General features: G+C 40.3%; 1 protein-coding gene across 3 annotated transcripts in view; it reads right to left on the reverse strand.

Annotated features, from left to right (window-relative positions):
- Window positions 1-20,626, reverse strand: part of LOC137508077 (fibrillin-2-like) — a 710,315-nt gene that overhangs the window by 550,454 nt on the left and 139,235 nt on the right. For all 3 annotated transcript variants that reach the window (XM_068233727.1, XM_068233729.1, XM_068233728.1), the window contains exon 3: window positions 18,005-18,102. The gene's annotated coding sequence lies outside the window, so the exon portion shown is untranslated. The remainder of the gene's footprint in view (window positions 1-18,004; window positions 18,103-20,626) is intronic.

A 20,626-nucleotide genomic window follows, 5' to 3' on the forward strand; every position in this document is an offset into this window, starting at 1 on the left:
TGTTTCCTATGCATTTTTCTGTATTGATATGACATGTAATTTATACTTGTTTACTGCTATTCTGATTGCTATGTAGTGATTTTTCTTTTGATAGAATAAAAAGTAAAAAAAAAAAAAGAAATACAACTTCAGATAAGGTTTTACTACAGGGAAGTTCAAAGATTTAATAGCTCTGCTCTGTTTCATAGTTTAAGGCTGCTTTCACAGTGGGACGTTACAGGCGCACGTTAGAGCAGCCTGTAACGCAGCCCTCCGCACAGTAATGAAAAATCAATGGGCTGTTCACAGTGCGCACGTTGCGTTACATTGTAACGCAAGACGTCAAGACAACGTACTGCATGCAGTACTTTATACGCGCCTAAGCCACGTTAAACTGCTTGCACATGCTCAGTAATGTTGGGGAGGAGGGGAGAGCGGCCAGGCACATGGCTAATTAATATTCACTGCACTTTGTGACGTGTGCAGTGTTTACTTCCTGGAGCCGCCACTCTGTGCGGTGATTGGCTGGGCGGGACCACGTGATGCCGCATGCGTCCAAGAGTACGCATCACGGCATCATGGACGCCGGAGTGAGCTGCACAACGCGGCTCACTCTGACGTCCACATCTAAGAGCACCAGGCGTTGCATTAGGGGCACGTTATGCGACCATAACGTCCCCTTAAACGCAACGTCCTGGTGGGAAAGTAGCCTAAAATACAGAATGAAGTTTGTAAACTGCAAATATTAGAGAATGATGTAATGTTTAAAAAAAAATAAAAATAGAAGAGGGTAGGAGGCACCCTTGGGGTACTCAAATGTTGGTTTACACACCAATGGTTTAAAAAACCACTACTGAGGCATATATATATATATATATATATATACAAAAACAAAAGTTAAGGAAAGATCCTACCTTTTGAAGTAGGATATCATAAAAATAATTACTTTAATAGGGCGCTTTTAAATTGACAATGCGATTTGCGGTGAAAACCGCTTCATCAGGTCAAGTGTCGTGCCAAGAAGAAGGAGTCCCCAATCTAAGACGCCTTAAAGAGAATCTGTACTCTGAAATTCTTACAATAAAAAGCATACCATTCTATTCATTATGTGCTCCTGGTCCCCTCTGTGCTGTTTCTGCCATTCTCTGCTGCAAACCTGGCTTGTAATTGCCAGTTTTAGGCAGTGTTTACAAACAAACTAACCAGCTTCTAATAGGCTCAGCTAAGCAGAGTGTGTTAGTCACACAGAGCCTGCAGGGGGTGTGTACAGCTTCTAGCTAATCACAAGCAGCCCTGCACATTCCAGTCTGACTGCCTCAGCCTGACTGTGCCGACTATAGAGAGAAGATTAGATCATATAACAGAGATAACACAGCTACTGTGCAATTAGGAAAAGCTGCAGTAAGCCAGACCACATTAGAAAAGGCATAGGAATTTATAGCATAGAAGAAATAAAGATAAACAATTTGTTACAGAGTCTCTTTAAAAGTAATTATTTTTATGATATCCTGAGTGACTACTTCATAAGGCAGGATCTTTCCTTACCTTTTGTTTTTGTATGTATATATATATATATATATATATATATATATATATATATATATATATATATATATATATATATATATATATATATATACATATATATATATATACACACACCTCAGTAGTGGTTTTTCAAACCATTGGTGTGTAAACCAACATTTGAGTACCCCAAGGGCGCCTCCTACCCTCTTCTATTGTATTTTACGCCCTCTGACTGGGGGTCACCACCTAAGCGGGTGGTATTTTCCTAAGGAGCTGCGACCATCGAAGCGACGACACAAGGCCAAGTGGGGACGGTACTTCACCACATGCGATTCAGTTTGGTTGCTGTACATGCAACCCAGCTTTGTGAGTATATATGAATACTTTTTCCTACTTATCCATCATACCTGCAATAATACACCAGATTGGGCTCCCGGTGTCCTCCCGTCCTTTTCTGTATCCCCCCAGCGTCCCCAAAAAAATAAAAAGCTACTGTATATAACTGAAAATAAAAATATGAGACTCTTTTCTTTGCTACTAATGGTCTATTAATTATCCATATTACACATACAATCCATTATAGCATAAGGGTTTTTTCGCTTTCTTGTCACTTTAAGCCACCAGCTAGTGAGAAAATACACAGAATAATTTTGCCAGTACTTTTTACCTACTTTTTGGTGCTTTTTTAATTGTAGAATGCTGAAAAAATATTTAAAACAGAAGATGAAAAATTATATCCTAGGAGAAAACTTAGGCGAAAATATCATTATTTATCTGAATTTAAAGGGAACCTGAGTTGTCCTCAGTGCGGGTATTTATACTTACATGGGGCTTCCTTCAGCCCCATGAGGTCCGTAGGCTCCCTCGCAGGCTCCATTCACTAGATATCCTCGCTGGTAATCCAGCCAGTTGTGCGCTTCTGTGCATGTGCGACCGTGCATGCCCCTGCTGCACTCCCATGCCCAGGAGTGTTGTGTGCCTGCACAGTACTACTGCACAGACACAAAACACTCCCGGCTACGAGAGAGCGATGTGGGGTGTGTGTGTGCGACCAGACCGCACATGTGCAGAGGATCGCGGCCAGCCGGATTACCGGCAAGGATATCTAATAAATGGAGAGGTCGGCAAGGACGGCGAAGGAGTCCACGGACCTCATGGGGCTGGAGGAAGCCCCAGGTAAGTAAAAATACTCGCATTGAGGCCATCTCAGGTTCCCATTAAAAACCCCTTTAGGACCATAGGCTTACACCCACCTAGTGACTAGGCAATTTTTTACAATTCAGGCAACTGCAGCTTTAAGGGCTCGCTGCAGGGCCGTACAACTCAGCACACAAGTGATTCCTCCACCCCCTTTTTTTTCTGCCCACCAAAAGAGCTTTCTGTTGGTGGGCTCTGATCGCTGCTGCAGTGATTATTTGTTTTTTTATTTATTTATTTTTTAAATAAATGTGCCTTTTTTTTCACCCACCCCCTCTCCCTCCCCCCGCCAGCCAATGATAGCGATCGGCTGTCATAGGCATCAGCCTATGAGAGCCGATCGCTCCTGAGCCTCCCCAGAGGACAGCCAAGTGACACGATCGCCACTGGGAGACTGATGATGGAGTGAAGCGCAATCTGATGCAAAACCGCACCCCAGGACTTGACACCTTTCAGCGTTATGTGGTCCTGGGGCTGCCAGCTTCCCGACGCCTATCGGCATTAATGACGCCTATCGGCATTAAGGCGGTCAGGAATGAGTTAAGCTGTATATAGTCACTTTCTCACTTATTCAGCAATATCGTTTTATTACTTATATTATTATTTCATATAAAATGACATTTTCATATTGTTTTTCTTGAGGGCAAAGGAAACTTTCTTTAGGTAGTATATTTCCAAAATCAGAGTCATTTTCTATGCATTTTAAGTGAAAACAGAAGAACATTTTTTTAACCATTTATAGTTTTAAAGAGGACCTGAACTGAAAATAAAAAGTCAAAATAACGATACACAGGTCATACTTACCTCCTGTATAGTCTACTCCTCAATCTCTTTTTCCTCTCCTGCATCCCATTTGTCCACTGTGATCAATGGAATTCTCCATCCTCCATTTTAAAAATGGCCATTACCCCATAACAGCTTCCTGGTCAGCACACTGTTAAACTGTAATATCACCCACTTGAGCCATAGGAAAACATGGACATTTCCTTGCACATTCAGTTGTAACTGACAGATGCTGATATATAACTGACAGCAACTGGTATGTTTCAGTTCTGATAAAATATTGTCAGAACTGGAAGGGATCACTGTAAGAAGAAAATGGTGAGCTTCTGAGAGGAACTGATGGTGAGGTTAATGTAATATTAAATTGAAGCTACAGCATGTGTTTATTTTAAACAATTTTACCCGCTTCAGGTTCCCTTTAAAATAAAAAATGTTAGTTTAGATACAAACCATAAATTGTATTTATACTTATTACATTACTACAATAATTAATTATACTTCTAGTGCAATATATGGTGACAATACAGTATCTGATTTAGAAATAATGGTATATTTGTCTTTTGAGTAACTTATCTTTGTACTGTGTCAATAGCAAACATTATAATGGTAAAAATGTTGAAGATCAGGTTAGTGATTATTTGCAGGAGGCATTGGGTCATATCCTATTCACTTTTCTCTTGAGTTTTCCCCAAGAAGATAATTTTTTATCTAATCTAAAAAATGTTTCTGTACTTAGCAATAGTAGGTAAAAATATCTAACATATTTTGAGTAATTTCTTGCTTATCTACTTGGAGAAAACAATTTTTTTTCACTGTAGCATCTTCAGTTCAATTTGTTTCAACTACATATCCTCTATCATAGTGTTCCTATTACATGTGGCTGCCATGTACCTCCTATTACAATGCTATCTACTCCTGCAGACAACAAGGGCATTCTTGATTAGTCCTCTTACTTGCTCCAGCTTATTAACCACTTAATGTAAAAGATACAGTACATCTATGCCCCGGCAGACTTCATCTTAGCTCCAGGGGTGTAGATACACGTATCTTGCCACGATCGCCGCTGTGCGTGCTCCTGATCGCTCGTGCGCTCCCGCACAACTTCTTATCACCACCCATTAATAGAGATATCAGTGAATGGTAATGCCGTTCCCATTCATTGATTTAAGTCCCCGTAATCAATGAAATCAGCATCAATGAGATGCCGTGTTCACTAACAAAACAGAAAGTGAAAGCATACACGCATTATTTCCTATAATGCATGTATGAAGTAAAAGTTACCCAATCAGAATAAAGTGTGGGGGACAGCTATCCGCAAAATAATAAAATGACACCTACATACACATCACATTTACGTTAGGAATACACTAGGCAGAAACGCTGGTGTTGTGTAAAACGCTGCAAAAACGTGCATAGTGCAAGTCAATGGCCCGTATTAAAAACCGCATATGTTTGCATTCTGCAATGTGCGTTTTTAAGGGTAGGAACACACTAGGCAGAATCGCATATGCATTTTCCATTGCACATAGTGGAAAACGCATATGCAATTCTGCCTAGTGTGTTCCTACCCTTAAAACATTGGTCTTGCTGCATCTTTTTCCAAAACGCATCTAAAACGCACATAACAAAAGTCAATGGTGATGCAGAGGTATTGCGTTTAAGTGTGTTTTTTTATGTTATTTTTAAGAACTCAAGTTTGATGATGTATTTCCACTTCCTGTTGACTTCCTAGTGATTTGCATAAAGCCCATTAAAAAATGTGTGCAGAACGCAAAAAAAATGCATATGCGAACCGCACACGCATTAAAACGCATGGAAAATGCAAGAAAAATGCATGTGCAGGAGAAACGCACAAACGCATATGCAGCAAAATGCTACCTTTCCCGCACTGCCTAGTGTATTCTCAGCCTCAATGAAAATACATAAAATACCCATTAATTAACCAATTTTCTCCTCTCCCATAGTTACTAAAATAAAACACTTTTATAAAATAAAAAAAAAGTCATTTTTAAAAAAATACATAATTTGTTACCTTAAAGACTCAACTTTTTTAATATGTATATCATGATGAAGGTATATTACTGTTATTTTTGAAGAAAAAAAAAGGGGCTTGTAATTAGTGACAGACAAAAAACTGAAAAAAAACCCTTTATTTTCAAATAAAATATTGTCACCATACATTGTGATAGGGACATAATTAAATTTTTTTTAAGGTGTAATAACCGGGACAAATAGACAAATAAAATACATGGGTTTTAATTACGGTAGCATGTATTATTTTAAATTTATAATGGCTGAAAACTGAAAAAATGATTTTTTTTTCGTAATATTCCCATTAAAACGCATTTAGAAAAACATAATTCTGGGGAGAGAGGAGATGAGCGGGGCCCCGGTAGTGTGATGATGTAGGAGGATGCCCCCTGCTCCCACGTCACCAGGAAGTTAATGGTGTATTGCCGCATGTGAGCGGCGGCGTTTCAGAGCGGGGATCAGCAAAGTGAGCCCGAGAGAGTGAGTGCCTGCACTGGCGCTGTGTGGAGAAATTGGATGTCAGTGGAGCAGAGAGCAAGGGGACGTGATTGCCCTTAACTGACTGTGTTGCCCGGAAAGTGGAGGAGGGTGAGACAGGGTATAGCCTTTAAAATCACTAAAAGGAGATTGCTGAGGGGTTGGCTGCGATTGACCTGTATACCTTGATAAAGGTATGACACAAGGAAAGAGGGCAAAAAGTGACAGCAGCGCTCAAACTGCGGACATAAGAGATTTTATGGAGGTGAAGTCGCAGGTGCCAGTAAATGTGGAGGAGAGGATGGAGGAGGCAGACGCTGAAGTGTTTGGAGTAGGTGGAAGTTCTGGTACTGAAAAGATAACAGCAAGGAAAAGGGAAAACTTTGGCTGAAGCTGAATTGGAGGAGGAGGAAGATGACGAATGGCGTGAGCGGATGAGATCTTTGCCAACTATGTCCGATATGGAGGGATTGATTGAACGTTTGGAAAGATCATTTCATAAAGAATTGTTAGATGTTAAAAATGAGATAATGAGTATTGGTCAGAGAGTGGCAGCGGTGGAGGCCAGAGAGGAAAAACTGGAGCAGTCTGTGTACGATTTGTTGGTTAAAATTAATTCTTATGATAAAAAATTTGATGATCTAATTTCCCAGCTGGACGATTATGAAAATCGTAATCGTAGGCAAAACATTAGATTAAAAGGGCTCTCTGATGATGTTGCTTCAGCCGATCTTAAAGAGAAATTGCAAAAAAAATGTTGTGCCATTCTTAAAGATGATAGATTGATCGAGATTGATAGAGTGCACAGATCTCTGGGGCCTAATAAAGGGGACTATAGAGGTCCTAAAGACATGATATGTAGACTTTTGCATTTTTCAAATAAGGAAGATATTATGCTGAAAGCCAGACACTTTGGTCCAATTGAATTGGATGGAAGTACGATTAACATATATCCTGATTTATCGTGGAGGACTTTGTCCATCAGAAGGACAGTTAAACCATTGTTGGAAGAATTAAGGAACAGGGATATCCTATGTCACCCATTATATTTATTTTGACATTTTTTTTTGTGTACTCTTAAGAAGGTTGGGAGTGTTCATGGGATAAAAATTGGGAAAGAGGAGCATAAATTATCGGCTTTTGCAGATGACATTTTGTTTTATGTATTGGAACCATTGGTATCGTTACCGAATTTGTTAAGGAAGCTTGAGAGATATGGTGTTTTTTCAAATTTCAAGATTAATGTCTCTAAATCTGAGGCGCTTAACATATCATTAAGCTCGGTATTGTTAAATCAAGTTAAAAGTAATTTTTCCTTTCCATTTAGAAGTGAGGCAATTAAATATCTGGGAATTATGCTACCCAGTGATTTATCTAAAATATTTACCCTTAATTACCTCCTATTGTTAAATGCTATTAAAAGGGACTTAGAAGGATGGGAAGGAAGGTCTTTTTCATGGTTTGGGGGCATAGATATTATTAAAATGAATGTGTTACCTAGATTGATTTTCATGATGTCTATGACTCCGATTTGTGTGCCTGCGGCTTTTTTCAGATCCCTGAGATCAATTGTTAGTAGCTTTGTGTGGAGGAAAAAAGCACCAAGGCTATAATATAAGATTGACACGTTCTAAGGAAAATGGTGGGTTGGGGCTTCCTGATTTTAGAATTTATTATAGAGCTTGTATTATGACTAGACTTTTTGATTGGACAAATGGGGAAAAGTGAAAAGTTGGGTGAAGATTGAAAAGGAGTTGGTAGGGATAGATCTGGCAAAGGCTATTTGGCTCCCAGGAAAATACAGAGATATACCACAATGGACTACGTTTTGGATTAAAAATTTGTTTAAGGTTTGGGATGTAGTTAATAGAGAGTTCAGTGGATCGGGTGTAGTCTCATTGTTAGCATCTCTTGGGGAGTTTTCTTTTTTTCCGCCGGGTAAAGAGAGGGGCTTTTTTGGGATTGTGGGGGAGTGGGGATGGAGTAACCCTAGGAGATATTATGATAAATGGATGTATTAAAACTTTAGAGGTACTAAGAGAAGAATATGGGCAGTTCCCGTTTGCTTTATGGAGACATAAACAGCTAGAACACTTCCTGGCGGAGAAGAAGAGAATTTTTCATTTTTGTGGGGAGTTGTCATGTTTTGAAAAATATTTTGTATTGGAAGCACCCCCTGGACATTTGATTTCGCTCTTGCATAAAAATATCAGCTTGAAGGGGATTGAGGTTTTTCCTGATTATTTAAAGGAATACTATCGATGTATGCATTTATTTTTAAATGCTGTATGTTGTAGCACACATTAGGACAAGTACTAGGAGCAATTTGATTCCTCACACAGCTGTTCCTCTCAGCTGTAAAATCCTCCGTCAGTTTTGGCCGTCAGTGTTTGATACAAATGTATCTATATGCTGAGGGCTCCCAGAGGGCTAAGCCCATGTCTGCACAGGGGAGTTGCTATCAACTCCTCAGTTTATAGTTTAATTATCACCTTGCTGAAAGAATCTTATTGATATGGTGGTAAGGGGTTAAAGATTCTAGCAATGTGTGTTTATTATCTTTGCTTCTCTTGACTGATAAAGATACTAATAATGCTAATTGTAAACAGTGGTCCGCCCCTCTCAGCAGCTTGTAAAGTGGATGCAGCCTGGAGTGAATCACCACAAGCAGGCAGCCAGACTGAGTGTAAACACAGACTATTGTTTATAGCTAGTTATATTCCAGCAATATTCCAGCTCATTTAGTTACCTGTTACCACCTCAGATCAGCCTATTTCTCCTCATGTCTGCTGCATGCTGTGAGTGACACAGTGAAATATATTTGTGAGCTGTGTGACAGAGTAACCAAGCAGCTCAGGGTGACCCAAACTACTATGAGCTGTGTGAGAAATGAATTTTTAAGCAGGGATAGCAAGAGAGAGACCTGGGTGAATAAATAAAGTGCCCCTAGCACTAGTGGTAATGTGTACACTAATATACAGTATTAAAAAAAAAGTCGTTTCAATCGATAGTACTCCTTTAAGTAAATGGGAGGAGGATCTTGGCGTCTCTTTAAATAATAGTCAAAAAAGGAAAATATGCATATTAGCCCATGCTACTTCAATTAGTTCTAGGATAAAAGAAGCAAATTTTAAGTTATTGACCAGATGGTATAGAATTCCAGAAAAATTGGCAGTTATGTATCGTGGGGTGACTGATAGATGTTGGAGAGGATGAAAAGGTACTTTGATACATTTAGTATGGTAGTGTCCAGTTATTGTAAAGTTTTGGAAGGATGTGTTGGATTGTATTAATAGATTGTGTGAGGAGTGTGAAGAATGGAATCCTGTGAGGCTGTTGTTACATGGGTCATCTATTCCTATTAATAGATTTAAAAAAAAATGATTATACCGCAGTTATTGATAGCTGCCAAGAGTTTAATTCCAGTTAAATGGAGATGCAAGAGTCCTCCTACTATGACAGAGTGGATAATTAAAGTTAATTTGGTTAAGAATATAGAAAATCAGATTGCTCTACAGAAGGATGAGTTGGGGGTGTATAAGGTTTAGTGGGGAAAATGGTGTGAATTTCAGGAGTTAGTGGAATATAGGGATTTGATGAAGGTTGGGAGTAATGTCTCTGTTGATTAAGAGTATAGTATTGATATATAAGGGGGGGGGGATCTCTTACATGTTTCATGGTGAATATGACTGGGTATTGATTATTGGGAATTGTGAAGTGGGTGGAGGTGAGGATGGGGGATGTGGTTTTTGGGTGGAATTTTGGGTTTGTGTATCTTCATCAAAAAATGTTAAAAGGAAGGAAAAGTGTGGCTATTGTGGGCTCTTTCACATCAGAGCCCTTTTTCAGCATTTTAACGCAAAGTCTATACTTTGCGTTAACCAAAGTAAAAGGAAAGTCCATGGACTTTCATTTTACTTTTCACACCCGACGCTGCGTTTCGATGTGTTGCGGTACGACGCACCTGGGAGCTGTTTCTCGTCGGGAATCGGCGTTTTCCTGTCGGGTTAATTAATACTACTGTCGCACCACAGATTCCCGACGACAGCCGCAGGCTAGTAAACACGTGCAGGAGAACGGCTCCTGCACGCGTTGTTAGATGTGAAAGGAGCCTGTGGAAATCAATTGTATGTTAAAAACTGCTTTTTCTTCAATAAAATATATATATATATATATATATATATATATATATATATATATATATAAACATAATAATAATTCTTAGCAAAATGTACCACCCAAAGAAAGCCTAATTGGTGACCAAAAAAACCAAGATATAGATTATTTTGTTGTGATAAATAGTGATTAATTTACTGGCGAATGAAAGGTAGGAGTGTTGAAAAATGAAAATTGCTCTGGTCCACAAGGGGAAAAACCCCTCAGTGGTGAACTGGTTAAAAGTCATTGACTTTTATTAACATCCAGAGGATATAGTGACATGTCTGTTGATTCTAATACACCGTGGAACCCTCACAGCTGCATAGTGGATCTCGCCCCTGGCCATTAGGATGGTGTATAGCAGCATCTGGTTGGAACAGATGTCTTATTACGCTTCACCTTGTACAACAGAGCCCTGATTCTAGTTGATTGGTCTGAGGAGAATCTGTTTTACTTTAAAGGACTGATGAAGGGTGCCTCTGGCCCAAAACAGACTAGTGTCCTTGCCTAAAGCATAATTAATATATTATCACTTCAAGCCAAACCATGTATTATGTCATCTTCATGAAGAATTGGTTGAATTGAATGTACAGTCATGGCTGAAATTGTTGGCATCATAGAAATGTTTCCAGAAAATCATGTATTTCTCACATAAAAGTATTGCAGTAACACATGTTTTGCTATACACACGTTTATTCCCTTTGTGCGTATTGGAACAAAACAAAAAAGGGAGGAAAAAAAAGCAAATTGAACATAATGTCACACAAAACACCAAAAATGGGCTGAAAAAAATTATTGGCAACTTTTCAAAATTGTAGATAAATAAGATTGTTTCAAACATGTGATGCTCCTTTTAACTCACCTGGGGCAAGTAACAGGTGCGGGCAATTTAAAAGTCACACTTGAAAGCAAATAAAAAGGAGAGAAGTTCACTCAGTCTTTGCATTGTGTGTCTGTGTGTGCCACACTAAGCAAGGGCAACAGAAAGAGGAGAAGAGAATTGTCTGAGGACTTGAGAACCAAAATTGTGGAAAAATGTTGCCTTAAAGTTACTTTTAGTCAACCAGCAAGTATTTTTTTGACGGCAAATGACAGAGGTGTCTCCCAAAAGATAATAAGACAATGTACAAGAGGCATTATTTGGGGGGGGGGGGGGGGGGAGGAACATTTCTCAGCTTTTATTAACATTTGAGCATAAAGTGTCCAGTCCAGAACTATTCATACCCTTCACAAACTGTCACAGTCTGTGGAAAAATCCAAAATTCTCTACCAACACAAATAGTCCAAGCTGTTCTAAAGCATCCTAATTACCCTGATTAATTGGGAACAGCTGCTTTAATCAACTCAACAGGTGAAAAAAAGCTCTCTGAAGTTGGTTTGTGGACAGTCATGACTAAGACAAAGGAGCTCAGTGAGGACCTGCGGCTGCACATTGTAGCTGCTCACAAGTCAGGAAAGGGCTACAAGGCCATTTCTAAATGTTTTCAAGTTTCAGTGGCTACAGTCCAAAATACAAGATGTTCTGCACTGTGGAAAATTTCAGAGGACGTGGTCGGAAGCCACCTGTGCTGGCCAGGAGGATAGTGAAAGAGGTGAAAAAGAATCCAAGGATCACCATCAAGGCCATACTGGTGAATCTGGACTCTGCTGGTGGCAATGTCTCAAGGCAGACAATCCAACGGACACTGCTGGGTTCAACAGATGCAGACGAAGGAGGACGCCACTTCTCCAGATAAGGCACACTAAACCTCACTTGGCCTTTGCAAATGCTCATCTGGACAAAGAAGAAGACTTCTGGCCTTCTGTGTTATGGTCAGATGAAACAAAATTTGAATTGTTTGGTCACAATGATGTTTCCTTCTTTTGGTGTAAAAAAAGAAGAAGCATTCAACCTAAAGAACACCATTCCCACTGTCAAACATGGTTGTGGGAACCAAATGCTTTGGGGATGTTTTTCAGCCAATGGACCAGGGAACCTAATCACAGTAAACGGCACCATGAAAAAAGAGCATTACATGAGGATTCTCAATCACAACATCTGGTAGTCTGCAGAGAAACTTGGCCTTGGGCACCAGAGGACATTTCAGCATGACAATGACCCAAAACACACAGCGAAAGTGGTGAAGAATGAACTTTCAGGGTTCCTTTTGTAATCTTATATCTGCCCTGCAGGATAACAGAAGTGCACAAATCGATACTTCAGGTTTTCTCTCACCGCGCTTTATTTTAGAAAAAGGTACACGTCAACGGTGTCCCTTATCGCCTTTACTATTCAACCTAGCCCTGGAGCCCTTGATTCGATTGTTACACGATCAAATCACAGGCATCCCAATAGGCAGAGAAAATGTAACTCAAGCTGCTTTTGCAGATGACGTACTTTTATTCATGGCCAAACGACATGAAGAATTGCATGGAGCACTGAATATAATCAACTCTGTGGGTTCTTTAAGTGGGTTCAAAATCAATTTAAATAAAAGTGAATTGTTATGCCTTTCTTCCCGCACAGAACTCCCTAACCTAATGATAGATTCACCAATACCCATTACAAAATAAGTTACGTACTTGGGAATTAATTTCACAAGAGACCCTGACTCCCTATATAATTTAAATTATGTACCTCTCATCAATCATATTAAACAAAAACTAGAACATTGGCAGAATTTACCAATCAGTCTTATGGGCAGAGCCGTAATCCTGAAGTCCATGTGCTTTGGCAAAATATTATATCCCTCCAAACGATCCCCTTACATGTAAAGCATAAAGATATCCAAATGATGGAGAGAGCCTTTAACAAGTTTCTATGGAGAGGTCGCAAAATTAGAATAGCTTATGCAAAATTGAAATTACCCAAGGACTGGGGAGGGCTGGGCCTACCCAATATTAGATACTATAATTTGGCATGTTTGTTTAGACACATTAGGGACTGGGAAAGATGATCCAGTGTTTATTCTAACTATGACCTGGAAAGTGCTTTCATGGAGCCCTGGCTTTCTCTGGCAGACCTGCATACCTCTTATAAGGATCTTCCTTTGCGCCTTAAAGGAGTCATCAGGGCCCAGGAAAAAGTGTAAAATAAGTGGTACTTACCGGGGGCTTCCTCCGGCTCCACTCCACTCTTACCGGGGGCTTCCTCCGCTACGACTGCGCCTGCGCAGTCCGCTCCGGCCCACGTGGCGGTGATTGACAGCGCAGCTCGCGCAGGCGCAGTACAGAGCGACCTGGAGGTCGCTCTGATGTCATCGCCAGGGACTGGGACGGACCTGCGGTGAATGGCTGCGGGCAGAAGGGCGTCCTGGGAGCTTGGAGCTGGAGGAAGCCCCCTGGTAAGTGCCACTTATTTTAGACTTTTTCCCCTGATGACTCCTTTAAACACAGCAGGATGGTCAGGGATACCTGGGCTACATGGAAGGAACTACAGATTCTCTTCAAGCAACAGGCCAGAATATCCAAATATATGCCATTGTGGGGGCATTCGGGTTTTCCACCTAGTGTCTCCCAGAGTGGTTTTCTAACATGGGAAGCAAAAGGTATCTCGAAACTTGGGAACTTATGGTACTTTAAAAAAAAACAGGTGGGATAACTTCTTAGAACTAAGAGCCCTTTATGGCATTCCCAAATCACATTTCTTGTACTTTGCACAACTGAAATAATTGGTAACTGGCTTGGGAAGCAACATGAATGTCAATCTGTTCGATAATTTTTTTAGCCCCCAGAGACCAAAAATGTCCTTATCCAAAATTCAGAAAAATTCTACCCATAACTTTTCCTCCTGGGCCAGAGTGAAAACCTGAGCGCTCGAATTATAGAGGGGAATAACTTAATTAGGTCACTAATTTTAGATGAATCATGGAGGGAATCACACTTTAAAATTATGCACCATGCCAAATATGCATTCAACATCAAGTACAAAACACCACCTCCAGATTATCGGCCATGTTGCCCCAAGTGCCTTGTTCAGAATGCCAACATGTTTCATTGCTTATGGTCATGCAAAGTAGTAAGTCTCTATTGGGAAAAGATCCAGAAATATATATTGGATATGTGCAAGTGTAAGATCGACCTAACACCTCAATTATGCTTGTTTAATTTTCATGATTTAACGGCTACTTCATCGAATATGTTTACATCTACGAAAAAAGGCCTGCTTCCCCTAGCGCATGTCATTATAGTTGCTTCACGTAAAGAGTTATATAATAAGTGGATCTATTCCAGTCCTCCAACAGTTTGGGACGTTAAACAGGAACTCCTCCACATGCTCCACCTTGATAATATAGAGACACAAATGCACAAAGAGAAAATGACAAAACGATTCTTTCGGACTTGGAAATATTTTATTATCCACTCCTTTACAACAACCAAAATTCACAATATTATGACCCCATATAACAGGGGTCCCCAAATGTTTTGGGTCGAGGGCCGGGTCAACATACTTTAGACTGCTGGGGGGCCGGAGTATACATAAAATGATGTATAAGTCTTGGCGGGCCAGACAGTGAAGCATACCCAGGTGACAAGCTGCAGACCAATTGGACAGCAGTGTCACCTGATGTGGAATGTGATTTCTGGCGTCCATGTGGATGGGTGGTGCCAGCACTGCTATTTTATATGCGTACCAACAATATTTAAAGATGTAGCTGACCGCATCTATAAGTAATACATTTTGTGTGTGGAGGGCCAGTAAAAAAGCCTCAGGGGGCCACATTCGGCCCGCGGGCCTTAGTTTGAGGACCACTGCCATATAAGTATACATCTTGGTTCGCCAAGAGAGATCTACTAGGTGAACTGGGTAAACTAAAACTCTAGGAGAATTATCCTACATAAAATTTTTGGCTGCGACTTGCTGGATCCTATTACAATAGAATTTTTTTTGTTACTCTAATATGAGATGGTGACGGGGTGGGGAGAATAAGGGGGGTGGGATAGGGTTACTTTTTCGGATAAAATATTGTGAAGAATTCTCATCTAATATTCATAGGAGGTGAAATGTTAAAGAATTATATGTGAGTATTAATGTAACCATTACCACAGTTGCGCGAGCACTCGTGCCACAATTTCAATAAAATTTGTTTAAAAAAAAAAAAAGTGGTGAAGAAATGGTTAGCAGACAACAGCAACCCAAAACATTAATGCTGTTGTCTGCTAACCATTTCTTCACCACTTTTTTTTTTTTTAAACAAATTTTATTGAAATTGTGGCACGAGTGCTCGCGCACTACCCCTGTCCCGACTTGAATCTGTGATGATCCGCTCGGCTGGCGGCTGGCAGCTTTTTGACCACTGTTCAGGTCTGCATTCTGCAGGTCTCTGGAAGAGAGACCTTTTGTCAGTTTTGCAGCTTGCTGCTGCTGAGGAATTTGCATACGTTTGTCATGCAAATTGCCTAGCCACATTCTTTGTAGGCTTGCTCTATATATACCATGTGATCCCACAGTACTTCGCTGGTCATAAGGGTTAGTCCTGTGAAACACTCCTGGAGTGTCAGCCTTGCTCATTGTTTAAAGATTAGCTTAGAGTAATTCCTGGGACTGCACTAGGCAGGTTCCCTAGTGCAGTTAGGATTGCATATCTGTTTTGTTTGTCTGTTGCGATTGTCCTGTCCCAGCGGTGGTCGACAGGAAGTCGTTCTGATCTTTGTTCTTGCAGTATAGCTGGAGCAGCGGTTGCTACCAGCTATCTCATCTGTTTTGTCTTACTTGGATCACACTCGCTCTGGCGGAAAGAGCAGTGGATCGTATCTCTCACTTATTCCTGTTTTCGTGTATCTGTCTTGTCTGCTACGAACGCTTGTTGGAGGCTCGGTGAGGTAACCGTTAAGCAAGCGCTCGCGTCCTCTGTTTCATGTTTGTCTGTCGGTGGTTAGTTAGGCGTACTTGTCTCTGTTGTGCTTATCACGCGGAGACCGCGCAGAAAACGCGTTCGCTGTTACGAATGAGTGCGGTTTTAGCATTTGTTATTTTCCTTATCTTCTCATTGTATGATTTGCTGTGCCTTTGCTACTCTCATGCCCTGTCTTGCTTAAGCCTTGTGTCACCTCTGGCAATCGCCTCTCTTGTGATTGCGTTCCTACTTCGTTTCTGCTGTTGTGTGTGCACCGTCGCGGGTTGGCGACTAGATTAGGGCACATACATACATTCTGTCCCTGTGCTCATTCTCTTTCGCAATCGCTTCTCAGGCGATTGCGTTCACACTTGGTTTCCTCTGTTGTGTGTCCATCGTCGCAGGTTGGCGGCTAGATTGGTGGACATACATACATTCCTCATCTGTGCTTATTCGGTCTTGTGTCGCTGTTAGCAATCGCCATCTCTGGCGATTGCCTTCTCACTTTATCTTCCTGGTTGTGTGTTCATCGTCGCAGGGTGGTGACTAGATTGGTGGACACACATACCCTCTGTCGCTTTGATCTCTCTCTTTCAGGGCTATCTTGCCCTGTGTTTCTTCCCTTCGTACAATTCCTGTCTGGCGTCTGTGGCAGGGCAGAGGAGCTGTTCCTCTGCACTCCACAGCTCCATCTGCCGACAGGAATTTCCCTTTACAGGTGCGTTGCACCTTTTGCTGGGTTCCCTCAAATTATACGCTTGTGGAGGATTTCCGCAGTGTCAGCGCACGTCTTGTGCGCTGATCACGGAGAGAATTCCACAATCGTTACAGAATCCAATTGAGAATATGTGGAGGGAGCGACCAGGGTGATGGCAAGAAGACCCTCCAACCTGAAAGTTTGGAGCTCATTGCTAAAGATGAATGGGCAAAAATACCTGTGGCGACATGCAAAAAGCTGGTCTGCAATTATAGGAAGCGTTTGATTGCTGTAATAGCCAATAAAGGGTTTTCTATTGATTATTGAGAAGGGTATGATTAATTTTGGACTGGACACTTTTTGCTCAAATCTAAATAAAAGCTGAGAAATGTTTTGTTTTTTTCCACAATAATGCCTCTTGTACATCGTCTTACTATCTTTTGGGAGATAGCTATGTAATTTCCCATCAAAACAAGACTTTCTGGTTGAATAAAAGTAACTTTAAGTCAAAATTTGCCAAGGGTATGAATAATTATGGGCAGCACTACTCAAAAAAATAAAGGGAACACTTTGACTTACATTATGTTGTTTAAAAATCTCCACCTCTCACCGCCCCTCTCAGTTGAAGAAGGCTGAGAGGGGCGGGGAGAGGTGGAGATCAGTGGAGATTGACTGGAGAAGAGGCAGTGCTTCTGTGCACAGCTCTGCCTCTTCCTAGCAGCAAAATATATGACCTGGAAAGTCTTGGTACTTTGCTGGGCTATTTCAGGGACATAAATAACTTGTTCTGCCGTGGGAATGCAGCGAATCAGCTTGGAATTTAATGCTGGAGATGGATGCATACCAAACTAAGGTAAAAAAAAAAACACGCTTCAGTGTCTCTAAGTTTTCACTTTATTTTTTTGAATTGTATATTTTTCTCATTTCGGCTCGTAGGCGAAATGTAAACACGCGGGGAAGAAATCCTACATCCTACGGCGCTGTCGCAGCAGTGCCGTAAAGGTGATCGGCGATCCCCGGCCTCTGATTGGCCTCTATTTGAGAAAAGGGGTATCAACTACTGACTTGAATGAAGTTCAATCCTGGGTTAAAGTTCCTCTTTAGGCTGTTCATAAAAACTTGAAAAGAACTGGTCTCTGCAGCACACCCCAACACAATATGAATATGTTTTATTTACAGATATCCTTTGTTTTATATGCTTTAATCAGCGCATATAGTCTCCCCCTAAGCCTTACAATCTTACATTCTGTACCAGGCTGTTATATGGAACAGTATAAAATTTAGCAAAATCCAAATAAATCACATCAATAGCATTCCTAGTATCCAAGTCTGAACTTACCTCCTCAAAAAAACTGATCCTGTTAATTAGACATGGTCTCTCTTTCATGCACCATGCTGATTCTTTGTTATAATGTTATTCTGTTATGCAGCTTTGTACTGGCAAATTATAAAAAAGAAGAGAAAAATAAGCTATTAACTTAATGCAAATGACTGCATGAATAATGGAAATAAATAGCTATATTTAAGCACAATCATTTATTAATAGAATTAAATGTATCAGAATTGCATTTTTGGAGAAGTTTAAATCAAAATTCTATACTTTGTGATAAAAAAAAAATAAAGTCCATTTTGACAACAATAGCTGTTTAATCAGCCTTACATATGTTTTACGGAAATAGCATCTGCTTCTTCAAGTGCAAATACAAAGACCATTTCAGCAGTATGCCTGGCCATGGAGTACCTCAACAATAGCACAATAACCTTTTATAGCAAACAATACTTCTTTTTCTCTCTTTGCTTGCTGGTATATATTTTGGAAATATTTGCAGCTATACTTAGTTTATGCTTTATTGTTTATAATAATTTTGTTTGTTCATAATCTCATAGTTTACCTTCAGAACATGTAAACATTATAGGAGTCAAATCCTACCGGTGTATAATTTCTCCATTTGACATTTATTCCTTTCTTAACCCTTTCCACTCGTATGTCACGCATAGCGGGGAATCACAAATTTCCTGTTCCTGTCGTATGTCCCGCTATGCGGGACATTATTTCAGCGGCGGTTTGCAGGCAAATCTGGCCCCCAGCAAAGCCCGATCTCTGTCCCCATGTTTAGTGGGCATGTAAAACTACATGCCCACACAGATGGTAACCCCCTCCCCTAAACCGGAAGTGCGCAACCAGCGCTGGCAGGAAGTGGCAGAATCAATTCTGCATTTTTGTTAATAATTGTAGCTGCTTCTCTGCAGGGGTTTTTTTGCAGTTTCCTGGCAGATTACTTCTTCCACAATCCTTGCTGATCCCTTGCAGGTTCTTTATTGCAGATTTCTTGCAGATCCCTTGCAGGCTCTTTCTTGTAGATTCCTGGCAGATCCCTTGCAGGTTCCAGGTTATTTATTGAAGATTCCTTGCAGATTCCTTACAGAGCAATGGTATCCTCTGCAGCAGGTAAAAGAAAAATGACAGCGGCTGAGGTGGCACAGCGGATTATGGAGGACAGCAGCACAGAATCAGATGTGCAGGATCCTGGTGATATAGAAGAGGGAACACCGAGAGCCCAATATAGTGTAGTATGCAAAACAAGTGAAGTGGAAATGAAAGGTATATAATGTATATACTCACAAGTGTGGGTTACCGCATAGGTAACCACTGTACAGGCAGGTGAGGAGATTAGACCTGTCCTCACTCAGGATTAAAAGTCGCTCTCTGTAGATAAGGAAAAAAAAAGGTGGGGATCAACCCCTCCACACACAGTTCCCATTCATTGATCTAAATGCCTGTAATTAATGATTACCGGCATCAATGAGATGCCAGTGGTCATTGATGAAAGTGAAAACATACAAACTTTACTTACTCTGTGTAATGTTCAGTACACAGAAGAAATAAACACGGGGGAGGGGGGGGGGGCTCATCTAGTTGCCAAATATTAAATTACAGCCTAACATATTATATGCAATACAAATACATAAATCCCCATTAAGATTAACTCCCTACCTCCCCCACTCTTCCATAGGCACCAAAATAATGCATTTGTATTTTTTTTAAAATGACATAAGAAATATATACATAGTTACCTTTGGAACTCAGATTTTTAATATGTATGGGCTTGTAATTGTGATGGATGCAAAACTGAAAAAAATATAACTATTCCCAAATAAAGTATTGTCACCATACATTGTACTAGGAACATCATTTAAACGTTGTAATAGCCTGGACAAATGGACAAATAAAATCTGTGGCTTTTATCCAAAGTAGCATGTTTTGTTATAAAAATATAATGGCCGAAAACGGAGAAATAATGAATTTTTTCATTTTTTTGTTATTATTCCCATCAAAATGCATTTAGAATGAAATAATTCTTAGCAAAATGTACCACCCAAACAAAGCCTCGTTGGTGGCAAAAAAAACAAAACAAAATCCATCACTGGATAGGATGGCTATATGGGCACATACATGGCAGATGAAATTCAATGTTGACAAATGTAAGGTCATGCATTTTGGTCGTACCAATGGTCTAGCACCATACAAAATAAATGGGATACAGTTGGGAACATCAAACTTGGAGAAGGACTTAGGAGTACTCATCGACAACAAGTTAAATAATCGTACTCAATGCCAAGCCGCTGCAGCTAAAGCGAACAAAATTTTGGGATGCATTAAAAGGGAAATAAAAACTCGAGATGCTAGCATAATATTGCCCCTGTTTAACTCTCTAGTAAGGCCACATCTGGAATATGGAATTCAGTTCTGGGCACCACATTACAAAAAAGATATTGCAGTATTAGAGCAGGTGCAGAGACGAGCTACAAAATTGATACGTGGGATGGAAGGTCTCGCTTACCAAGAAAGGTTAGATAAACTGGGTTTATTTAGTCTAGAGAAAAGACGCCTTAGAGGAGATCTAATTAACATGTATAAATACATTAGAGGGCAATATAATAGCTTGGCGGATGAGCTTTT

This window comes from Hyperolius riggenbachi, chromosome 1, assembly GCF_040937935.1.
Source record: "Hyperolius riggenbachi isolate aHypRig1 chromosome 1, aHypRig1.pri, whole genome shotgun sequence".
In the NCBI taxonomy this organism is placed as follows: Eukaryota; Metazoa; Chordata; class Amphibia; order Anura; family Hyperoliidae; genus Hyperolius; species Hyperolius riggenbachi.